The sequence below is a fragment of the Lissotriton helveticus genome, chromosome 4_1 (genome assembly GCF_964261635.1).
Source record: "Lissotriton helveticus chromosome 4_1, aLisHel1.1, whole genome shotgun sequence".
In the NCBI taxonomy this organism is placed as follows: domain Eukaryota; kingdom Metazoa; phylum Chordata; class Amphibia; order Caudata; family Salamandridae; genus Lissotriton; species Lissotriton helveticus.
The window spans coordinates 1,249,705,532-1,249,726,197 of NC_136063.1; the positions used below are offsets into that span (position 1 = coordinate 1,249,705,532).

General features: G+C 45.0%; 1 protein-coding gene across 3 annotated transcripts in view; it reads right to left on the reverse strand.

The window, feature by feature from the left end:
• Positions 1-20,666, reverse strand: part of LOC144827483 (acid-sensing ion channel 1C-like) — a 574,677-nt gene that overhangs the window by 337,042 nt on the left and 216,969 nt on the right. The window lies entirely within an intron of this gene.

The following is a 20,666-nucleotide window of genomic DNA, read 5'->3' on the forward strand; positions in this document are numbered from 1 at the left end:
ACCTTTATTTGAGTAAGCATAGAAAAGTACAAGAATGGGCCTACAACCTCACGGGCTGGCCGCTAATAATAAGGCACAAGGCATGAATTAGGAATGTACATCCGTGGTCAGGCACAAATCGAGCACCAAGCCTTACTCCCCACATATCACAGAGCAATTTGAATTTTTATTTTATACAAAAGAAAAACAAACACTAAAAGGCGAATGCACGGTAAGTAAGGTCAGCCCAAAGAACGGAGGGGATGGTCCACGGTCAGGAGAACACACCCAGAGCCCTGAGGCTCCAACAAAATCGGGGGGGGAGGGGAGCAGCGGGGAGAACCAGAAATGTTAAAAACAGTATGGAAGGGTTCCGGGAACGCTCGCCTAGGGAGATAGGACACCCTCAGCAGTGCCTACAAGGGGAGGGGTGCAGATACCCCCACGATATTCATTCCACTGGCCCCAAACCCTCGACCACGCCCTGGGTCTGCCCCTGGCCACATAAACCGTCTTCTCACGAAACATGGACCAATCCATGTTGTCCTCCCACTTCGAGACCTCAGGGGGCCTGGAAGCGCCCCAGAGTTGCGCAACATCCCGTTTCGCAATCATGTAACCCAGGGTAGCCCATCTGGTCTGGGCCACAGAGTAGTCAGTGGGCTCCCACACATTCAACAGACATCGTCGAGGCTCCGGCCGCAGGGCCACACCAGTCACATCAGTCATCACCTCAAGCACAGCAGTCCAGTAAGCCGCTACAGCCGGGCACTCCCAAAGAATATGTAAAAAGGTAGCACTCGACCCACAACCACGCTTACATAACCCATCCAAGGAGAAGCCCATCGTCACCAGACGCGGACCCGTGACATACACTCGATGAAGGATCTTAAGTTGAACCAAACGGAGACGGGCAGGAATGGCTACCTCCTTGGGAGAAGAGAGTGCCGATTGCCAATCCTCTTCGTCTAGTTCCAACCCATCGCCAACCCAATCCTCCCGAAGTCGGACCAATAAGTCCGCCCGATTATTGATCAGTTTTTTATAGATCAGAGAAATAGTGCCATCAGGAAGATGCCCATCAAGGACACGGTCCTCGAGGGGGGAAGACTCAGGCGGGGCCTCATCAGGAGCCAAAACTGAGGCGAGGGCGTGCCGGACCTGCAGATAGCGAAAAAATTCCCTACCACTCAAACCATATTCCGCCTGGAGGGCCTGGAACGACTTCACACTACCGTTCGAACACACATCACCCACCTTACAAATCCCAATCATATCCCAGTGATCGAAACCCTTGGTAGACCAGAGACCGCCCAAACGTTCCGAGGCATAAAGCGGCGTCGCCAGTGTTAGTTGATCCTCCCATCCCAAACTCACATTCGCAGCTCGCCACACAGTTACTGCAATCCTGGACGGGCCCACAAGATGGCGCCCGGCCGATCGAGAATAAAGCGCCCTATTAAAGTCCCCACCCGGAAGCTGGAGTCTATCCATCTCGAATGCTGGATTACGACCCGGTGAGAACATCACGTGATTAATAGCAGACAACTGGGAAGCCCAGTAATATCGCTTGATATCGGGGAGCGCCATGCCCCCGTCGTACCAAGGGATGGTGAGCTTCGCAAGTGCAATACGTGGACGCCCGTCCCAAAGTAATTGCCGTTGAAGACTCTCGATCTCTCGAAAATAGGTCTTAGGGATAGCGTCATAGGAGTTTTGGAGCGCGTAAAGGAACCGCGGCAAGGACATCATTTTAAACAGGGCCGCCCTGCCCAGAGGAGACAAAGGAAGCTTACGCCAACGGGCCACATCCAAGCGCAATCTAAGCAACGGGGGGAGGAGATTACGCTCAAAGCGGAGCGACGGGTCCAACGTAATAAAAATCCCTAAATATTTTAAACCAGACTGGACCACCTGGATAGGAAGTCTGCTCGGCAAGGGGGGCAAAACACCCGAAAGAACATACACACAGGACTTGGACCAATTAATAACAAGACCCGAGTTGGCACCAAAGGAAGCAAGAACGTCAAATAGAACAGACAGAGATTTACGCGGGGAGGTGAGATATAAAAGAATATTGTCCGCGTAAAGCGAAACGCGGTCCTCAAAGTCCGGAGACCAGCGAATCCCCTTGATTGAAGGTTCCCACCGAAGCCAAGCAGCCAATGGTTCCAGGGCGAGAGCAAACAGCAACGGAGACAAGGGGCATCCCTGACGGGTACCCCTACCAAGGGTGAAAGGAGCCGAGACCCTACCATTCACCACTACTTGTGCGAGAGGTTCCGCGTATAGTAACTTGACCCAACTAATAAACTCAGGCCCGAAACCAAATTTCTCAAGAGCCGCCCAAAGATAAGGCCACTCCACCGTGTCGAAGGCCATAGAGGCATCCAATGAAGCCAAAATGGCCGGCTCCGTCAGAAGCCCCGCCCTCGCAATCGCGCCATGAAGACGACGCAGGTTCAGAGCCGTGTTGCGATGCGGGATAAATCCGGATTGATCCGGATGGACCAAGTCACTAATGACCGTCAAGAGACGGGATGCCAGGAGTTTCGCCAATACCTTGGGTTCAACATTGAGCAGGGATATGGGCCTATAGGAGGAACAAAGATCACGCGGTTTACCATCCTTGGGGATGACAACTATCGTGGCCAGTCGCTGATCATAAGGGAGAATACCCCGTTCCCGGGACTCCAGAAACATGGCGCGACGATACGGAGCCACCCTGTCGGGACGCAACTTGTACAATTCAATTGGCAACCCGTTCGGGCCCAATGCTTTGCCCGAACGGAGGGAACGGATGGCAGTAGCTATCTCATCAACAGTAAAGGGGGAGTCCAACGCCACACGATCTAAATCGGAAACACTGGGCAAGGCTATATCACGCAACAGAAGGCGAGAGTCAGCCACATCCCTCACAGACACAGGGGTATACACCACACGGAAGTACTCGGCAAAACGGTCAACTATTCCAATCGGGTCCGTTACACTCACACCACACGCAGACTGAATCACGGGTACCACACGATTAGCTCTCTCTTTCTTATCCAGCCATGCCAGCAATTTACCCGCTTTGTCACCTACATCATACAAACGTCCCTGTTGCTCCCGAAACATCACCTTGGCAGCATCTGTGACCATGGACTTATAAGCAAATTGTTTCAGACCCAGGGCATGGAGTTTCGCAGACGTGACACCAAATTCCAAATCCTCCTCCAATGCAGAAATCTCCCCCTCAAGATCCACCACCTCTCTATTCCTCGCCCTCTTAGCCTCAACAATAAGGGACAGGGCCTGCCCACGGATCACCGTCTTAAAGGCCTCCCATAGGGACACAGCCGATGAAACCGACCCCTCGTTATCCAGAAAATACGCGTCCAAAGACTTAAGCAACAGGCTGCGGGTCTCAGGGGAGGAAAGGTACCACGGATTAATGGGAGCCACCCGGCCCACTGCTTCCACCCCAACCTCAAAACGAAGCCAGAGCGGAGAGTGGTCAGATATACCCCTCGGCAGGTGCACAATCTCACGCACCGCTGGGGACTGAGCCGCCGGCATCAGGAAATAATCCAGCCTAGACAGACTCCCATGGGCCCCAGAATGAAAGGTGTACTGAAGCTGAGTAGGATGCAAAAGCCTCCAGCAATCCACCAAGCCAAAGGTATCCAAAAATCCACCCAACCACCGCTGAGCCGCAGGAGTATCCCTAGGGGGGTGTCGGTCGTGGAGACCTGGAGATCACCGAATTAAAATCACCAGCCAGAAAGAGAGTACTATCAGGGAGGTCCAACAAGACACGGCCCAAATCAGAAAAGGTAGAAGTCTGCAAACCGGGGGGCACATAAACAGTTAATAAGGAGAGGGCGCGGCCCTCATATCGACCCACAAGGACAGCATACCGCCCCCGGTCATCCTGAATCACATCATCAATAGCCAGGGGGAGGGAAGCCCGAACAAGGATACCCACACCCCTGGAACCCGAGGTGAACCCCGAATGTGCTACGAGGCGATAGCCCCACCTATTCATTGCATGACAAACATTGCCAACCAAATGAGTCTCCTGCAGGAAAACAATATCAGGAGATAAACGTCGTATACATTTCAACACCACACTTCGTTTGATACGATCTCCCAGACCGTTAACGTTCCACGAAACAAATCTCAACCCGCTACCCCCCATCCCACCCGAAAAAGCCAAAACCCCCCATCAATGAGCACGACCACAGAAACATTGTCAAACACAGGATAAAGTCGCCTTGAACACAGAACATACAAACAACGAACTTCCCAACCACCCACCCCCCAAATAACAAGAAAACACCCCCCACCCTGCACCCCTGCAAAAATCTAAAAAGCCACCCCAACCTGCAGTGTGCCTGTCGCCCAAGAACCCCTATTCTACACAAAGACCCCGGAGGAGGAAAGGCTCCGTCCCACCCGCCCCCCGATCAAGTCCAATGACGAGGAAAAGAACATACATCAAAACACATAAGCAATAGAGGAACATAGGCATACATCCCTGGAGAAGTTATACAAAACAAGGCATCAGGTAAAGACGAAACGTTCAGCTCTCCACACCACCTTCAGCACCGCCCGGGTGGGCATCGGACTCAGTCTCAGGAGGTTGGCTAGGCAGGGAGTCTAGCCAGTCATTCACAGCATCCGGTCGATCAAAGAAGAAAGTTCGGTCATTATACTCAACCCGCAGCCTGGTCGGAAAGAGCATAGCGTAACGCATCCCCATGTCCCTAAGACGCTTCTTGGCACCACGAAATCCCATACGCTGCTTCTGGACCTGTTGGGAAAAGTCCGGATAAAAGTTCACCGTGGCATTCTCGAAGGCCACCGGGCCCTTCACCCGTGAAGCCTGCAGGATAGCGTCCCGATCTCTATAGTGGAAAAGCTTCGCAACAATAGGTCGCGGCGGGGCGCCTGGCTTGCCCTGGCCCCCCGGAACACGATGTGCACGCTCCACTGTGAAAAATTTACTAAGGCCAGATGGAGAAAGGTGGTTCTGGATCAGGTCTTCAACCAGGAGATCAACCGAGTGGGGTTCTGGATTCTCCGGCACACCAACCACGCGAACATTACAGCGACGTGCCCTGTTCTCAAAATCCTCCAAGCGCCGGGTCATGAAATCGTTCACCCTACGGAGATTGCCAATCTCCGTCTGTATATCAGAGACGTCCGTCGTGAGGCTGGATGATTTGATATCCAACGACTTCACCTTTTCGTTCGTCTTGGAGAGATCGGCTCGAATTAAGTTCACCTCAATCGCCACAGTGTCAAGTTTGTGGGCCAAGGTTTCGTACTGTTGGCCTATGGATTCCCTCATGCCAGAAATGGCGCCCATGATGTCCTGCAAGGAGGGCTCCGTCGACGCATCCACGACGTGGTCAGACGCAGTGGGACCGGGCAGGGCAGCTCCGGGGGACCCCTTAGAGTGGGTATAACGATCGATAACATTAGATTGAACCGGGCCCCCGCGCAGAGGTGTCTTCGTCTTGCGCGTCTCTCGGTCCCCTCTGCCCGCCATTTTGGAGATGCGTCACAAGTGGAGTCACCAGGGTTGACGGACCGGGCACCCGAAATGGAGGCCCCGGGACCAAAGAACCACAAGAGGGGTATCACTAGGATTGAGGCAACCAACTAGGAGAACAGTCCAGCCAAAGGCCCGAAAACTGACGCGTGTCCTGGCAGCAGCTCTGGCCCGACCCTCTCACCAGTGTCCCAGTCTGAGGCAGAATCGAAACCGAAACTCAAGAAGGGGACCCACAAGTCCAATCCCCCTGCCGTTGTTGTTCAACTCCAAGACGGCCACCGAACCTCACCCAGTCCCGGGCGCACCTCGAGGGCGGAGCCCAAAAGTTCAATTCATCATAACTCAGGCACCCGGTGTCCAAATCAGTGTCTGAAAGGTCCAGGTAGATCAGCCCAACGTCCTCTATATAAATCCTCGCGAAAATTCAGGATTCATGCAGGATATTATGCCGGGAGCGGCGGGGGTCCGGGGAGCGCTGTGCTCACGCGGCCATCTCGGATGCCCGCCAAGCTCCTCCCGTTGTTCTCTTTTGAGAGTAGAAAACATAGTGAGGGAAGTGGGTGGAGTGCTCCGTGTACATTGCAGAATAGAAACTACTAAGAACCAATTGGAAGTGTTGTTTTCAAGTCACATGACTTCACATGCGCGTCTCAGGACGTGTACGCGGTGACAGTATCTGGTCACGTACGTCATTTGGAAGTAGCGGTCTAATTCAGCGAAGTTTCAAAACGTGAAAAGGAGTAAATCCAAACACATCCGGATTTAATATATCTTCTGAGCTCGATTCAAGCATACAATTGTTAAAGTATAAAACCTTTTATATTTTTTTTAAAAATACCAAGGTGTGTACATTCGGTCACGCACAAAAGTTTAAAAAGACATTCGGCTCCATTTAATGAAAATTTTCATAATAATAAAAAAGAAGCCTAGGTTTAGTCTCTTTGACGTAGTATAAGTTCTTTGATGGGTCTATGAAGAAATTCAATAAGTTCAAATTGCAAAGTTTTCACGAAATATATAGGCGGGTGCGCGCAGTCGGTCGCGCACGAAAGCCTGGAAATGCGCTATCCATTTTATTGAGAACTGTTGCCGAGAGTGCGCACACCGGGTCGAGCACGAAAGTTTAGAAAGGATATTTTTATTTACAGACAAATTTTAATGCGTTCTGTCGTGTATTTCTATAGGTTCTGAATCAGTCCCCCTATTCCTGACCCTATTCTGGTTAAACTAACTATCAAGTTAACTAACAGTCAGCCCATGAGGCAAGAAAACCCCCATGATGCAGATACCGTTATCTGACGCAGTCACACTCCGGCACAGGAACGTGTTATCTGATTAGGTCATAACGCTTGAGATCTAATTAGACAAGCGACATTCCTCCAGCCCCTGATAAGGCATACGACGTTCTCATAACAAATCAAACCTATGACAACCTGGAAAATCCGTGCGGCCATTGTTTTGATTTCACAGAGAACTTTAGTAAAGAATGTGCTAACGAGCAAGTCGTATGACATCTTTATTGACGTATCTATGTCCATCCTTACGTCAATCTCGGCACCTTTAAGGTATAAATATTGCCGACCTTGCCCTATGCAAACACACGCGTGGTGACAAGACGGAGCAGCCATACTTGCCGAAGCCGAGAGCAGAAGCAGACCCCGCTGGCAGCAGCCCCGCCTTCCTGACGCGCTGAGAGACGCGCTGCTATCTCAAGCCGAGAGACCCAGCACCGGCGCTTCTGGGCAGCCCTCGCAGGCAGCCTGGAATATCGAGAGCAGAGAAAGAGATACCATTCCTCATTCATCCTAAATTCCAGGTACAGAACTGAATAACCCCTCACAGAGAATTCCTTAGTTATTCACTTGGCAAAAACAAACTTAACTTAAACTGTAACTTTCTATTCCCGCCCACGCATTAGACTTAGGTCAGGTACACGGGGTAGGCGTATTTAGAAACACCAGTTGAGTACGTTTAGTCAAATGTATATGTGTATGTAAATATATTTTAATCATTTTAAACATCATATGGCTCAGAAACCATATCAATGTTCTTACAGTATTATTTTATACTATTGCTTTTAATGTATGCACTTTACTTAACTATAAGTATTGCAATAATATCGATCCATTTCTCTTGTACGAGAAAAGAGACTGATCAATAAATAACACCTTTTTATTGAACACGCCCGTCTCTTCCTTTTCTCTACATTCTGATGAGACTAAGAATGCACGTACTGACTGAGTAAAATAATTGCCTTGTGCTCACACGACTCTCGAGATTGACTCTTGATTAGGGGAGAGCAAAGTTGTCATGTTCTATGGTTGTCAGAAACTAAATCCCTTCTTGTCTAATCAGGGAAGTTAATCCTTCCTTGAACATTCGAGAAAGTTTCTAGCGAACTCTGAGCTTAGCTGGCAAACCCAAAAATTAAGTCTAGTATCGACAGTAGTAGACCTAGTTAACGTCTGGCCTAGGCCTTTACTGCTGTAGGTACTATTCCAATGCGCAGAGCCTATTGGGAAAATAGGAGCTACACTACATGGCGCCCAACGCGTTTGGAAAGGGCGATAAAACTAACGTAAGACATTTAGAGTAACTCAGTCGTGCTTTCTCACTCAGACCCCTTTTCCCATTATACTCCAAAGACGTCTGGAGTGGGTGAAAGGTTATATCCTCCAAAACCTCGCAGGAGGGAACTCCTATGTAAGGTTCTTGGTATAGTCAACGTTGAAGGATAAACAGTTCCAAAATATTGTGCATCTAATCTTTGTTCCATAAAGAAACCTGATCTGCAAACAAACATAATACCATCCTGTATGTAAAATGGCAGAGAGTGATGATGAAAGAGAGGCAGTTAGATTAGCAACTGAACTCGCAGATGCTGATGCTACCATGCAAGCAGCAGACGCGGATATAATACTCATTCCGGTCATCAAAAGGAGATCTATAACCTTAAAACTTATAGAAAATGGACTGACACCTAGAGGTGGCACAGTCATATTCGTAATTGAGGCACACGAATATCGGCAGACAGAGGTATACTATTCATGGATACATTTTCCAGCAGCAAATGCTGTAACAAAGTACTTCCACTATTACAAAATAGAGGAACCTCCTAATGAGTACACTCCTTTCGAGGAGGTGGAAGTACCACTCAAATTCCAAGAGCATTTGCTCTTATTTGATGGCGCCCTAAAACATAATAATCACATTACAAGGCTCGGTCCTTTAGGAAGACCAGGAGCAACGTGGCCGGTCTTAGCCGGATACACACCACATCCAGACATCGAAAGAATGCCTGCAGCAGAGCTGTTAATACAGCTAAAACAACTACTAAAAAATCATAGACAATTAGTTCAGTATGTAATGCGGACTTCAACAATTCAGCCAGCGATTAAACTTCCACAGCTGACCCCTCACCAGGGGAACACAAATAAAATCACACCACAGAACATCCAATCCTGCCTAGGTAAAGTTCCAGCTAAACGGGAACAAATACCATTCTGGTTGGCACAGAAAATCACCCAAATAGAGGCGGTGTTTCCTGACACCACCCCGCTGGAAAAACACAGGAATCTGACTATATGTCTCCCAATGGGAATCGCACCACACATTGAGGACTGTGACACTTGGGGTACAGTCTTTGCTTCCATCTACACAAAAACGCACGGTGTTCCATCCATTTCGGTAATACCAGATGTGCTAAAACAAATTCAAGATGAATACGGTCCAGAACCTGCTTTAACTCTTGGTATGAAATTACTAAAAGACTTCAAGCAGGTCTCGGCTATATTATTAGCCAACATAAAAGGTGAAGCAGCAAACGTGGCGATCCGCCAGAGGTTAAAAGAGACAGATATAGCAGACCAACCAGCTGAAATTGCCAGAATCATAGAAAAATCCTATGAAGAACTAGGCAGAGATAGTCTAGGTGGAATACCAGTAAAACCGCAACTGACTACAAGTCCAGAAAAAATATTTTTTAATAATAATAATTCACCAAAAAAGAACTGGGATGGAAATAAACAATCCAATCCTAAAGAAAAGAAATTCCAGTCCAGAGGAAGGTCTCCGAGGCGAAGAGAGAAATCTCCAAACCAAAGACAGAGGTCACCACAGAGTGACCCCTCTGGGAATAGATATAACCTTAGAAATAGGGATAATATTAAAAAACCTGATAGATATCAAGACATTGATACACGTCCCTCTCAATCTTTTCAGAATTCCTCGCAGAAATCGGAAAGAAGAGGACGATCAGAAGAGCACGCCAAGTCCAAAGACAAGGAACCTGCTCAGCTAAAAAAGAAATTACAATTTCCAAAAAAGAAGGTAGCCAGTATCAAGGTAGTTAACAATGCCGAGAATACTGAGGACACAACTGAAAAACGGAGAGTGGGCTCAGACAATGCTAGACAGCGCAGCAGAGGTGAGCATAGCTCGCAAAGTCCTTATGAATCATCTGGAGACAGTGGACACGAATGAATACCTTCAAGTGGAAACTGCAGACACCAGAGTTAGCAAGCCCCACAAGATATACGAGATAACATTACGTATAGAGGGAGATAAGACTAGGAAAATAAGGGGACTATTTTGGGATAACCTCTCCAAAGGCTATGACATCCTTCTAGCTGAAAAAGACTGGCCACCAGAGTTTGTCAGGGAGTGCCCTCATGGCGAAGAAGTAATTATGCCTGCCTTCTCGAATCAAATACCGATTCATAAAAAATACACACTTGCTAGAAAGTGGGCAGTGGCCTTAGCACCTGCTTTATATAAAAATCATGTAGGATGGGATGAGGATTCTCCTCCTCACAAGATCCAGTTAAAATCACAACCAACTGCACAAAGGCAGTACCCAATTAAGCAAGAAGCTAAAAAACAAGTAAATGAAATACTAGATCAGCTAGAATACCAGGGGGTGATTGAAACTTGCACCTCACAAATGAACAATCCTTTGTTTCCGGTCTCCAAACCAGACAATTCGTACCGTCTAGTTTTGGATTACCGACACCTTAACACATGTTGCAAAACCTTTGCAGTACAAAACTCACACAGTGCTGCACTAATGAATAACATAGTGCGCAAAAAATACAAAACTACCTTGGACATTTCCAATGGATTCTTTTGTCAAAACATAGCACCGGAGAGCAGATATTTAACTGCATTCTCAGTAAATGGCACTCAAAAACAATTCTGTCGGTTAGCCCAGGGGTACAAGAACAGCCCGGGGGTATTCTCAGCGAGAGTAACAGAATTACTACAACTATATGATGATGAAGCATTATCTTATGTTGATGACATTTACCTAACAGATGATGACTTGGAGACTCACTTGAAAAGAGTGAACACCATAATACTTGGGTTCGCTGCAGAGGGTTACAAATTCAACTTCAAAAAGTCCAGAATTGCCCATCTGACGGTCCTATTCTTAGGATATGAGTTATCAAGTGAAGGTAAAAGCCTGGCAGACAATTTCCTAGAGAAATGTGCCGTAATCCAAGCTCCTAAAACACTAAAAAACCTACAGTCAATTCTAGGCTTCCTAAATTTCGGAAGAACATACATTGCAAATTACGCAGAAAGGGTCAAACCCCTTTATGATCTAATTAAACCAGACTTTAAAAGATCCAGTTGGACTCAAACACACACAGAAATTTTGAGATCCTTACAAACAGACATGCTAATTAAAACAAAATTAGAAACACGTGATAACACACGCAATCTTGTGATTCGAGTCATCCCAGGGAGATGCGGATTCACATACCTGACTTCTAATGAAGGAGAAAAGGTACCAATTGCATTCAAATCACACTTGTACACTAAGGCTGAAATGAAATTTAGCCCAACGGAAAAAATTCTTACAGCGACACAGACAGCTATAGCAAAAGAACGAGCCCTGGCACAAGGTAAACGAATAATAATCGTGACACCGATACCAGCCCTAGAGGCGGTAACAAAGGCAAGCATTCCAAATGCTAAAGCACTCCATCCGAGATGGATACAATGGGCTAACTCTCTTGCTGCAACAGACGTGGTGTACGAATTTGATCCTTACTTAAAAACACAAGAATTTCTCCAATATGAATTTGAATGTCCTCCGCCGACCGAAATTCTGCCTCTAGACCAATACGGCTGTATAATATATACAGACGGATCAGCACAACCCGCAGTAGGGGGTAAACAAGCTTACAGTGCTGCGTGCGCGATTGTTAAAGGTCGTTGGCACGAAGGGAAATTTAAACCAACCCTCACTAAAACCCAATCTCTAGGAGATTGCACAGCTCAGCGAGCTGAACTACTAGCATTCAAGATGGCGCTTGAAAATACCGATCGAGAATTCCCCACACTCATAGTGTGCGATTCGTATTATTGCGTTCAATCTTATAATGAATACTTGCAGATCTGGCTTCAAAACGGTTTCAAGGATGCGAAAGGTGGCACAATCAAGCATAAAATGCTATGGGAACAAGTAGCTCTTTTACAAAAAGAACTACCAAAGACTCACGTGATACATACACTGAGTCATCAACGTGATGGCGTTCACGTTGCAGGGAATTCATTGGCTGATGAGGCAGCGAAGGCAGCTGTGCAAACGGCTTCCGTAGCTGCCGTCACCCGGTCAAAAACAAAAATAGACAGCGAAATATTACAAGCTGTCAGCGCTTCAGAAAAGGATTCGATAGAACCACTCCCTAAAGGCTTTCCAGTAAAATACTCATACATAACTGATGAAAACAATGTTCCTTTTGCTCAAATCCCTGGAGTGGGGGATAGGGCAATTCCAAACATGGAACATAGATTAGGACTAATAATAGCGGCACACGAAGGGCTTGCTTCTACCCATGCTGGCGTCTCAGCCACTGTATCATTATTAAAACAGAGATACTGGTGGCCACAAATGAGAAGACAAACAAGGAACTATGTTCTAGCATGTGAAATATGTCAAAAAATGAAAGTATCAACTGTGAGACGTCCAGCACAGACGCCCCTTCTAATCTCGGATAAACCATTAGCCTGTGTTTATCTAGACCACTGCGGTCCCTTACAAAGGGATGGTAACTATAAATATATCTTGGTCGCAGTGGAATCATGCACGAGATTCATATGGATGTGGCCCCAGCGAACGGCTGACGCCAGAACTGTTATAAAAGATTTGCGGGTCTTCATCGGCACATACGCAATTGGCATTCTGCATTCGGACAATGGTCCTGCTTTTAGCTCTCGGGCTTATAAGGAGGCCATGGTCAGCATGGGCGTGCAATTGCGGTACTCTTGTCCATTTCACCCTGAGGGGAACGGAATTGTTGAAAGAAAAAACCGTGACATAAAGCAATCTATAACGGCAAAGGTATTAGGTTCGGGAGCTGGGTGGGTCAAACATCTAATAAGTGTCCAACGTAGTCTAAATAACTTGCCAAGAAATTCTCTGAAGGGATTCAGTCCGTACGAATTATTATTCGGAACTAGGATGTTGATCTCTGACCTTGATAGTCAGACTTCAGTGGTAATAGAAAAAACCTTTGATGTCAAAGACCGTTTGGCTATTTTGCAGGACTTAAACAAAACAAGAAAAGACCTGAGCAACATACAGTTGAAACAACAGCCAACAACCACTGAAGAATCACCACCTGTCCCAGCAAGACCTGTCTGGATTCCAAAAGTCGGGGATCTAGTCAGGGAGAAGATCGCGGTAAAGAAGGAATTTGGGCCTTCTTACAGAAAAGCAGTTCCTGTCTTGTCTGTCAACGGGACAAAATCAGTTGTACTACCGCCACTTGCTGGAAAAAAGGAGAACCGAGTTGTATCCATCGACCTGGTAAAACCACAACATGTGGCCGATAACAAACAGTAGGCCAAGTGGACTCCCAATAAGTAGCAGAACACCAAGGTTTGCTACCAGCACAGAGGTCCTATCAAAAAGGCTCATCACATTCGAAACGCCTGCAGAAGAACAAGAAGGACTATGCAACAATGCAATAGAACTAAGACCTCTGAAAACCCAAATAGAGACATTTAGCAGAGACACACCAATCTATACTGAAGTACCAAGTGAAAATGCAAGGAACAAAAATCCTGAAGCAATTGGAACAATTGACAGAACTGCATCCGGGTACTTCATCAACTTCGATGATTCCTCTGACGGCTTCAGTGAATCAAAGACACAGCCATCATCAAAATCCTTTAAAGACAAAGCTAAGGAACTTTTGAAACATCTGAAAGAAACATATCTGGTTTCTCCATGGATTGAATTTTGGGTGGGTTTTGGTGCATTTATCCTCATACTTTGGCTCATCATGGTATTTACTTTGGGACGCTTCATTGAGGGAAAATATGCTAAAATGGACACAGCAAGTCAGAACATCAACTTGGTCCTCAAACCACACACATCTTCACACGTCGAGAAAAGAGAACTTTCTTCAGAACTTTCTTCAGCCAACTTCACAGCCAATCCGATACCTGGTGGGGTAGCCTGGGACAACACTGACTATGAAATTTATGGTCCGGTCGAGATCCTGAAATATCCACACCAAATCAAGATCTCTTTGAGTGACTTTGCAAAACCAAACTCATTTGCTGATGATTGGGACTTCGAGAGTATTAACAACATGATGTCTGACTTAGTAATGTCTGCTAAATTTACAAAACATGATTATTTGCAAGGTTCTACAAATTATGATAGTATGTATTGCTATAACCATTATGGTAACCATTTTTTGCATAAATCTGCACAACCTAGAAATGTTTTAAATTATAATCAATGGGAACATTGCGCTACACCTCCAAAAGGGAGCTCTAGAACCGTGTATGACAAATATTCATATTTTTCAGGTTTTAACATAAGTAATGCTGAAACATTTTATTTTAAATTGTCAAACAAGACAGGGATGAAAACCATGATAACCAACACAAAATTGATATATTCAGATTCATTCTTTGAAAAAATGAATACATTTGGATTTGATTATTGGGACAAAAATGTTGATTTGAAAAGTGTTTGGGGTACAAAAGAATGGCAAGTACAGGGTTTAGAAGCTTTGTTTAGAGCCTGCATGATCCCAGAACAAATGATATTTTTAAAAGACACTGTTCAACAAACCACCTGTCTTGGCTTAGCCAAAATCAAAGATTTAAATAATCCGTCTATTCCAAAGCCAACAATGTTTAGCAATAACTCTGATACAGATGAAGAGATAGACGTAAACCATATATTAAACAAAAACAGAACACATCCTGATTGGAAACAATGGTTGATCTGGCCCACAGATACAAATAACTGTCAAGATAGATTCCTGAATAAAACACAGGGTTTTAAAATGACCAGGCCAGACCCTAGATATCCCCAAAGACATCACCCAGGGATAATAACAACCTACAGTGTGGGCAAATTATGCCTTCAATGGCTACAGACTTCCACACTGCCTGAAATTAAGCAACACCTAACTTTACTTACTGATGGTGCTGACTTGCGTGATTTCATAATGGGACCACGCAAACAGCGTCAAAAGCGTTTCATAGCAGCCTCTGTATATGCAGCATACAATGAGGCCTGGAAGGTTACTCAAATTGAAACAGCAGAAAGAATACGGGAAATTGACCGTATTAATTTGGAAAAATCACTTTCTGTAGTGGACAATGGGTTAATGACTCTGTCCTCCAGAATTTTTTCATTGAACAGCATTGTGTCGTCAGCAATCGATATATTATCGCAAGACTTACTGTTATTACAACATGGTCAGTCACAATTGCGTTCCATTGTACAGCTTGGCTGGACGTTACAAAATCTGCGTTCAGGCTATGTGCCTTGGCGTTTAATCAACACAACGTCACTATTCCAAATCTTTAACCTTACTGATAGACAAATCGGTATGGCGCAAAAGGGTGCTGATTATACAATCTTGAGCATTGAAAAACTAGAAAGATTACCAATGACAATGTCAGAACGACCTGTCAGTGAATGGATAATACACGGAATCATAAATATTCCAATCTCAACCTTCAGGTTTCAATACTGCCAAAAATATATACAGGCTGGCATGTACGAGAAATTGGGGAAGGGGTACCTTAAAACAACTTGGAACCTGCCCTATTCACATGCATGTGTCAGTAATAAAGGACAGAAAGTGTTTCTTAGTGGCAACAATTGTGCTATGTCACTAAGCGGCACGCTTCTGTGTAACGGAATTAGTTTGCATGGAGCCTGTGAAGGGAATTCATACAACCTTTCATGTCACCAGCAAGGCGCACCTGCAACTGAAATAGAACCATTCTTTCAAAGACTCTATAATGGGAGTTACATTCTTATTGTAGACCGCAGATGTTGTAGTCTTATGCCCGGGACTCCTTATCTAGTCACTACGACGGCGAAGGTCAAGTGCTGTGGACGTTCTTTGTTCCCCAGCTCCTTTCCAGACAGGGAGGCAAGGGCATGGCCCAATTTGAAAATTACTTCTATTCGAATAGATACTTTAAGCAGAATGAAAACAGTGCTTCTTCAGACGCCTACAAGGCTCACGTCATCAAAAGAAACGTATGATCTACAAGTCGCAAGGACGACTGCAGAGATACATACATTATTATCAACTAATTCCCCCGTACATTTCGCGGAAATCCTAAGCGAAATCTTAAATATTTCTGATACCACTGGGTCTCAGAGGTATTTAAGACAGTATTTTCGATGGCATTAACACCATTCAAAGCCATACTGGGTATTTTTCCAGATTTCGTCCATTCGATTTTTGGCGGACTTCCCCTGATCCTGGGACTAATTGCAGGAATCCTATTCCTAGTCCTTATTTTTCGTTATGGCAACCCATGTCACAGATCAAACTCTCGCGACAATGGAAGATACGATCCTAGCCATTGGATACCGGGACCGGATATCAAAAATCCTGGGACTCTCCCGGCTTAGAGACCTGAACATGACTTGGTTTCTATCATTTCGACCAATGTGGCAAAGGTGTGTTTTACCTGTACTAAGGTGTCTGCTATGCGGAGAAGAATGCGTGTTAGACACCTGTCTGACGCTACAATCGGATGCGCCGGTGGATGCAGATACACTGTTGGTTCCTACCAAGGTTCACGCTTTGTGCTGCCCTCAAAGGCTGCCAATCCTGATGACGGCATTCCTGGAATCTTCACCACTGCGATTGAAGAGTAGTGAAGTTCAAGATGAAAGCAGCATCGAACAGGTACGACCTTCTGTCAGCAATGCGAATCAGAATGTCAATGGAGACAATCATGCGCACGAATGCATGGTTACACCTATTTCCGACTTAGTGGAACTTTCCCATGAAGCTGTTGACAGTTTTTTCGAAAGCCTGAATGATATGATGTTCTCTCCAGAACAGAAATAGAGACTTTTGAGTAAAACTCGCACACGGCGTTCCCTGAATTCGGCCTTCAACTTTAAAAATAAAGTCACATGAACAATTTCACTCCAGTTCACGGACAGCAATTTTTTCAGCATGCCCCTTAAAATATTTTTCTACATATTTCTTCCCGGGACACTGATCTTCTGCTTAAAGTAAGAAACTATTCCTAGAGAACTAAAATTTCTATTTTTAGATACTTTATAGACTTTAGCTGCCCGCTGGTAGGTTCACAAATATTTTATTATGTGATGAAATGGTCTCGGACTTCCTTTCTGTATAGCCATATTAAGAGCCATTTCATGTGTATTTCTCATATACCGATAAGCAATAATGCATAAAAATGCGTGTTTACTTTTGCATTTAATTCATAGCTTAAGTGCATACAATATATATGACTGCAATTTTTCAGTATATTTGAAAATTTCGAAATGCATTTATGTATTTTGGGGTGGTAAGGTATACACTATACTCTATAGTATGTTGTACTATGTTATACTATGCATAGATTAGTAGGTATGACCATAGTTAGCGTGGAGTGGGTGTCGTGTATTTCTATAGGTTCTGAATCAGTCCCCCTATTCCTGACCCTATTCTGGTTAAACTAACTATCAAGTTAACTAACAGTCAGCCCATGAGGCAAGAAAACCCCCATGATGCAGATACCGTTATCTGACGCAGTCACACTCCGGCACAGGAACGTGTTATCTGATTAGGTCATAACGCTTGAGATCTAATTAGACAAGCGACATTCCTCCAGCCCCTGATAAGGCATACGACGTTCTCATAACAAATCAAACCTATGACAACCTGGAAAATCCGTGCGGCCATTGTTTTGATTTCACAGAGAACTTTAGTAAAGAATGTGCTAACGAGCAAGTCGTATGACATCTTTATTGACGTATCTATGTCCATCCTTACGTCAATCTCGGCACCTTTAAGGTATAAATATTGCCGACCTTGCCCTATGCAAACACACGCGTGGTGACAAGACGGAGCAGCCATACTTGCCGAAGCCGAGAGCAGAAGCAGACCCCGCTGGCAGCAGCCCCGCCTTCCTGACGCGCTGCTATCTCAAGCCGAGAGACCCAGCACCGGCGCTTCTGGGCAGCCCTCGCAGGCAGCCTGGAATATCGAGAGCAGAGAAAGAGATACCATTCCTCATTCATCCTAAATTCCAGGTACAGAACTGAATAACCCCTCACAGAGAATTCCTTAGTTATTCACTTGGCAAAAACAAACTTAACTTAAACTGTAACTTTCTATTCCCGCCCACACATTAGACTTAGGTCAGGTACACGGGGTAGGCGTATTTAGAAACACCAGTTGAGTACGTTTAGTCAAATGTATATGTGTATGTAAATATATTTTAATCATTTTAAACATCATATGGCTCAGAAACCATATCAATGTTCTTACAGTATTATTTTATACTATTGCTTTTAATGTATGCACTTTACTTAACTATAAGTATTGCAATAATATCGATCCATTTCTCTTGTACGAGAAAAGAGACTGATCAATAAATAACACCTTTTTATTGAACACGCCCGTCTCTTCCTTTTCTCTACATTCTGATGAGACTAAGAATGCACGTACTGACTGAGTAAAATAATTGCCTTGTGCTCACACGACTCTCGAGATTGACTCTTGATTAGGGGAGAGCAAAGTTGTCATGTTCTATGGTTGTCAGAAACTAAATCCCTTCTTGTCTAATCAGGGAAGTTAATCCTTCCTTGAACATTCGAGAAAGTTTCTAGCGAACTCTGAGCTTAGCTGGCAAACCCAAAAATTAAGTCTAGTATCGACAGTAGTAGACCTAGTTAACGTCTGGCCTAGGCCTTTACTGCTGTAGGTACTATTCCAATGCGCAGAGCCTATTGGGAAAATAGGAGCTACACTACAGTTCAAAAAAAGGCAAGGTACAGACTTTCTAATTCTGTATCGCTTTACAAGGAGTCTCTATGCAACTTGAACAGTGAAGAAAACGGCTTGTTTCCGAAAAAAATATTGCCAGAACTTTATTGACAAAAGTATAGGTTGCATACACGAGATATTTCTGAATTAGCATTTTCAAAACCAATGAAATTCACTGAAAAAACCATAGGTTTTACACACGTTATAGTTAGGAAGTAGCATTTACAAAACCTATGAAATTCACTAAAAAAACCATAGGTTTTACACACGTTATAGTTAGGAAGTAGCATTTACAAAACCTATGAAATTCACTGAAAAAACCATAGGTTTGACACCAGTTATAGTTAACTGGAAATTTTACTGATATAAAACCAATGAAATTCCACGTTATAGTTAGTTGGACTCACTATAACTTGCGCGTGTAATGCACTGCTGATGACATCACATATTACATCAGAGCGTATGTACGCGTGGTGTATGTGAGATGGGGGCACAAGTGTGCTCTAAATCGGAGAGTGAAATCACTACCAAATACATTCTCACCTAATAATACCATAGAGGTAATGTGATCTTGCCCAAATGGGCCTATATGTCAAAGTGCGATACAGTTCAGAAAATTGAGAACCTTCGCTCAGAATGGAGGCAGCCCGACACGCGAATGGTGGGATGGGCAGGCGCTGTGTAACATGTCAAAAAAGAAGGGGTGGTTAAAGAACGTGAACAAACAGGAGATAAAGTGTGTAATTAAAAACAGTTGGTGTGTGCAAGCGTCGCAGAATCTGAAAAGAGAAGCGGGTCAGACAGCAAAACAGATTTCATAAATGTACATTCAGTGCTTCGTCTGCATTCATCCCATTCAGGATTTTGGAATTGTACAAAATGATGTATCGCGACTCAAGCCTTCTAAGAGCAAGTAACCTGTTGCCCCCTCTGGGATTTTTGGGGATTGTGCCTACCACATAGAAAGACAGGTCCTGAGCCCTCCCATTGTGTGCTGTGTTGATGTGGCGTGCAAAAGGGTATGTGGGGTCGTTATTGGCGTCTGCTCTTAAATGTTGCAAGATGTGTACATGGACTTGATGGAAGGTGCTACCCACGTAGTTTTTACCACAGGTACAAGACAGAACATAAACTGCGAAGTCTGTTTTACAAGTGTAGTACCCTCTGATGGTGTAGGGTGATTGTCTGAAGGGTAACCTGACCTCTTTGGTATTAATACCGTGTTTACAGGCTTTACATTTTGCGCATTGAAAGAAGCCTTTTGGAGATTTTAACCACCTGCCACTGGGTTTGGTTTTGCAGGGGGCATTGTTCACTAGCTCCTGTCTCATGGATCTAGCCCTCCTGAACATGATTTGGCGATTCTTTTGGATGATGGTACCAATGACTGGGTCATTTCTAACAGAGTTCCAGTGTCTGTACACTATTGTTCTGATTTGGGCATGGTAGGCATTGAAACCTGTTATTAGTCTCGGTGTCTGGATGCTGTTATGTGCCTCAACTGTGTCAATGTCATTGGTTCTGGGCTCTAATTTTAACAGCTCTCTACGTGAAGTGTTGGCTGCTTTTTTTCTAGCTTTAGAGAGTGTTTCCTCACTGTAGCCTCTACGTGACAGTCTGTCACAGAGTTCTCCTGTTGCCTGTTCTAGGCTTTGTGTGGTGCTGCAGTTGCGCTTCATACGTAGGCATTAGGCATAGGGTATGCTTTCTTTAAGGGATGTGGGGTGAAAGCTGTGCGCATGCAATATGGCATTGCCAGCAGTCGGTTTCCTATACGTTTTTGATTGCAATTTTCCCCCTTCAACAGATACCTCTAGGTCTAGAAAGTGTATACTGGTACTACTGGTGTTACAAGTAAA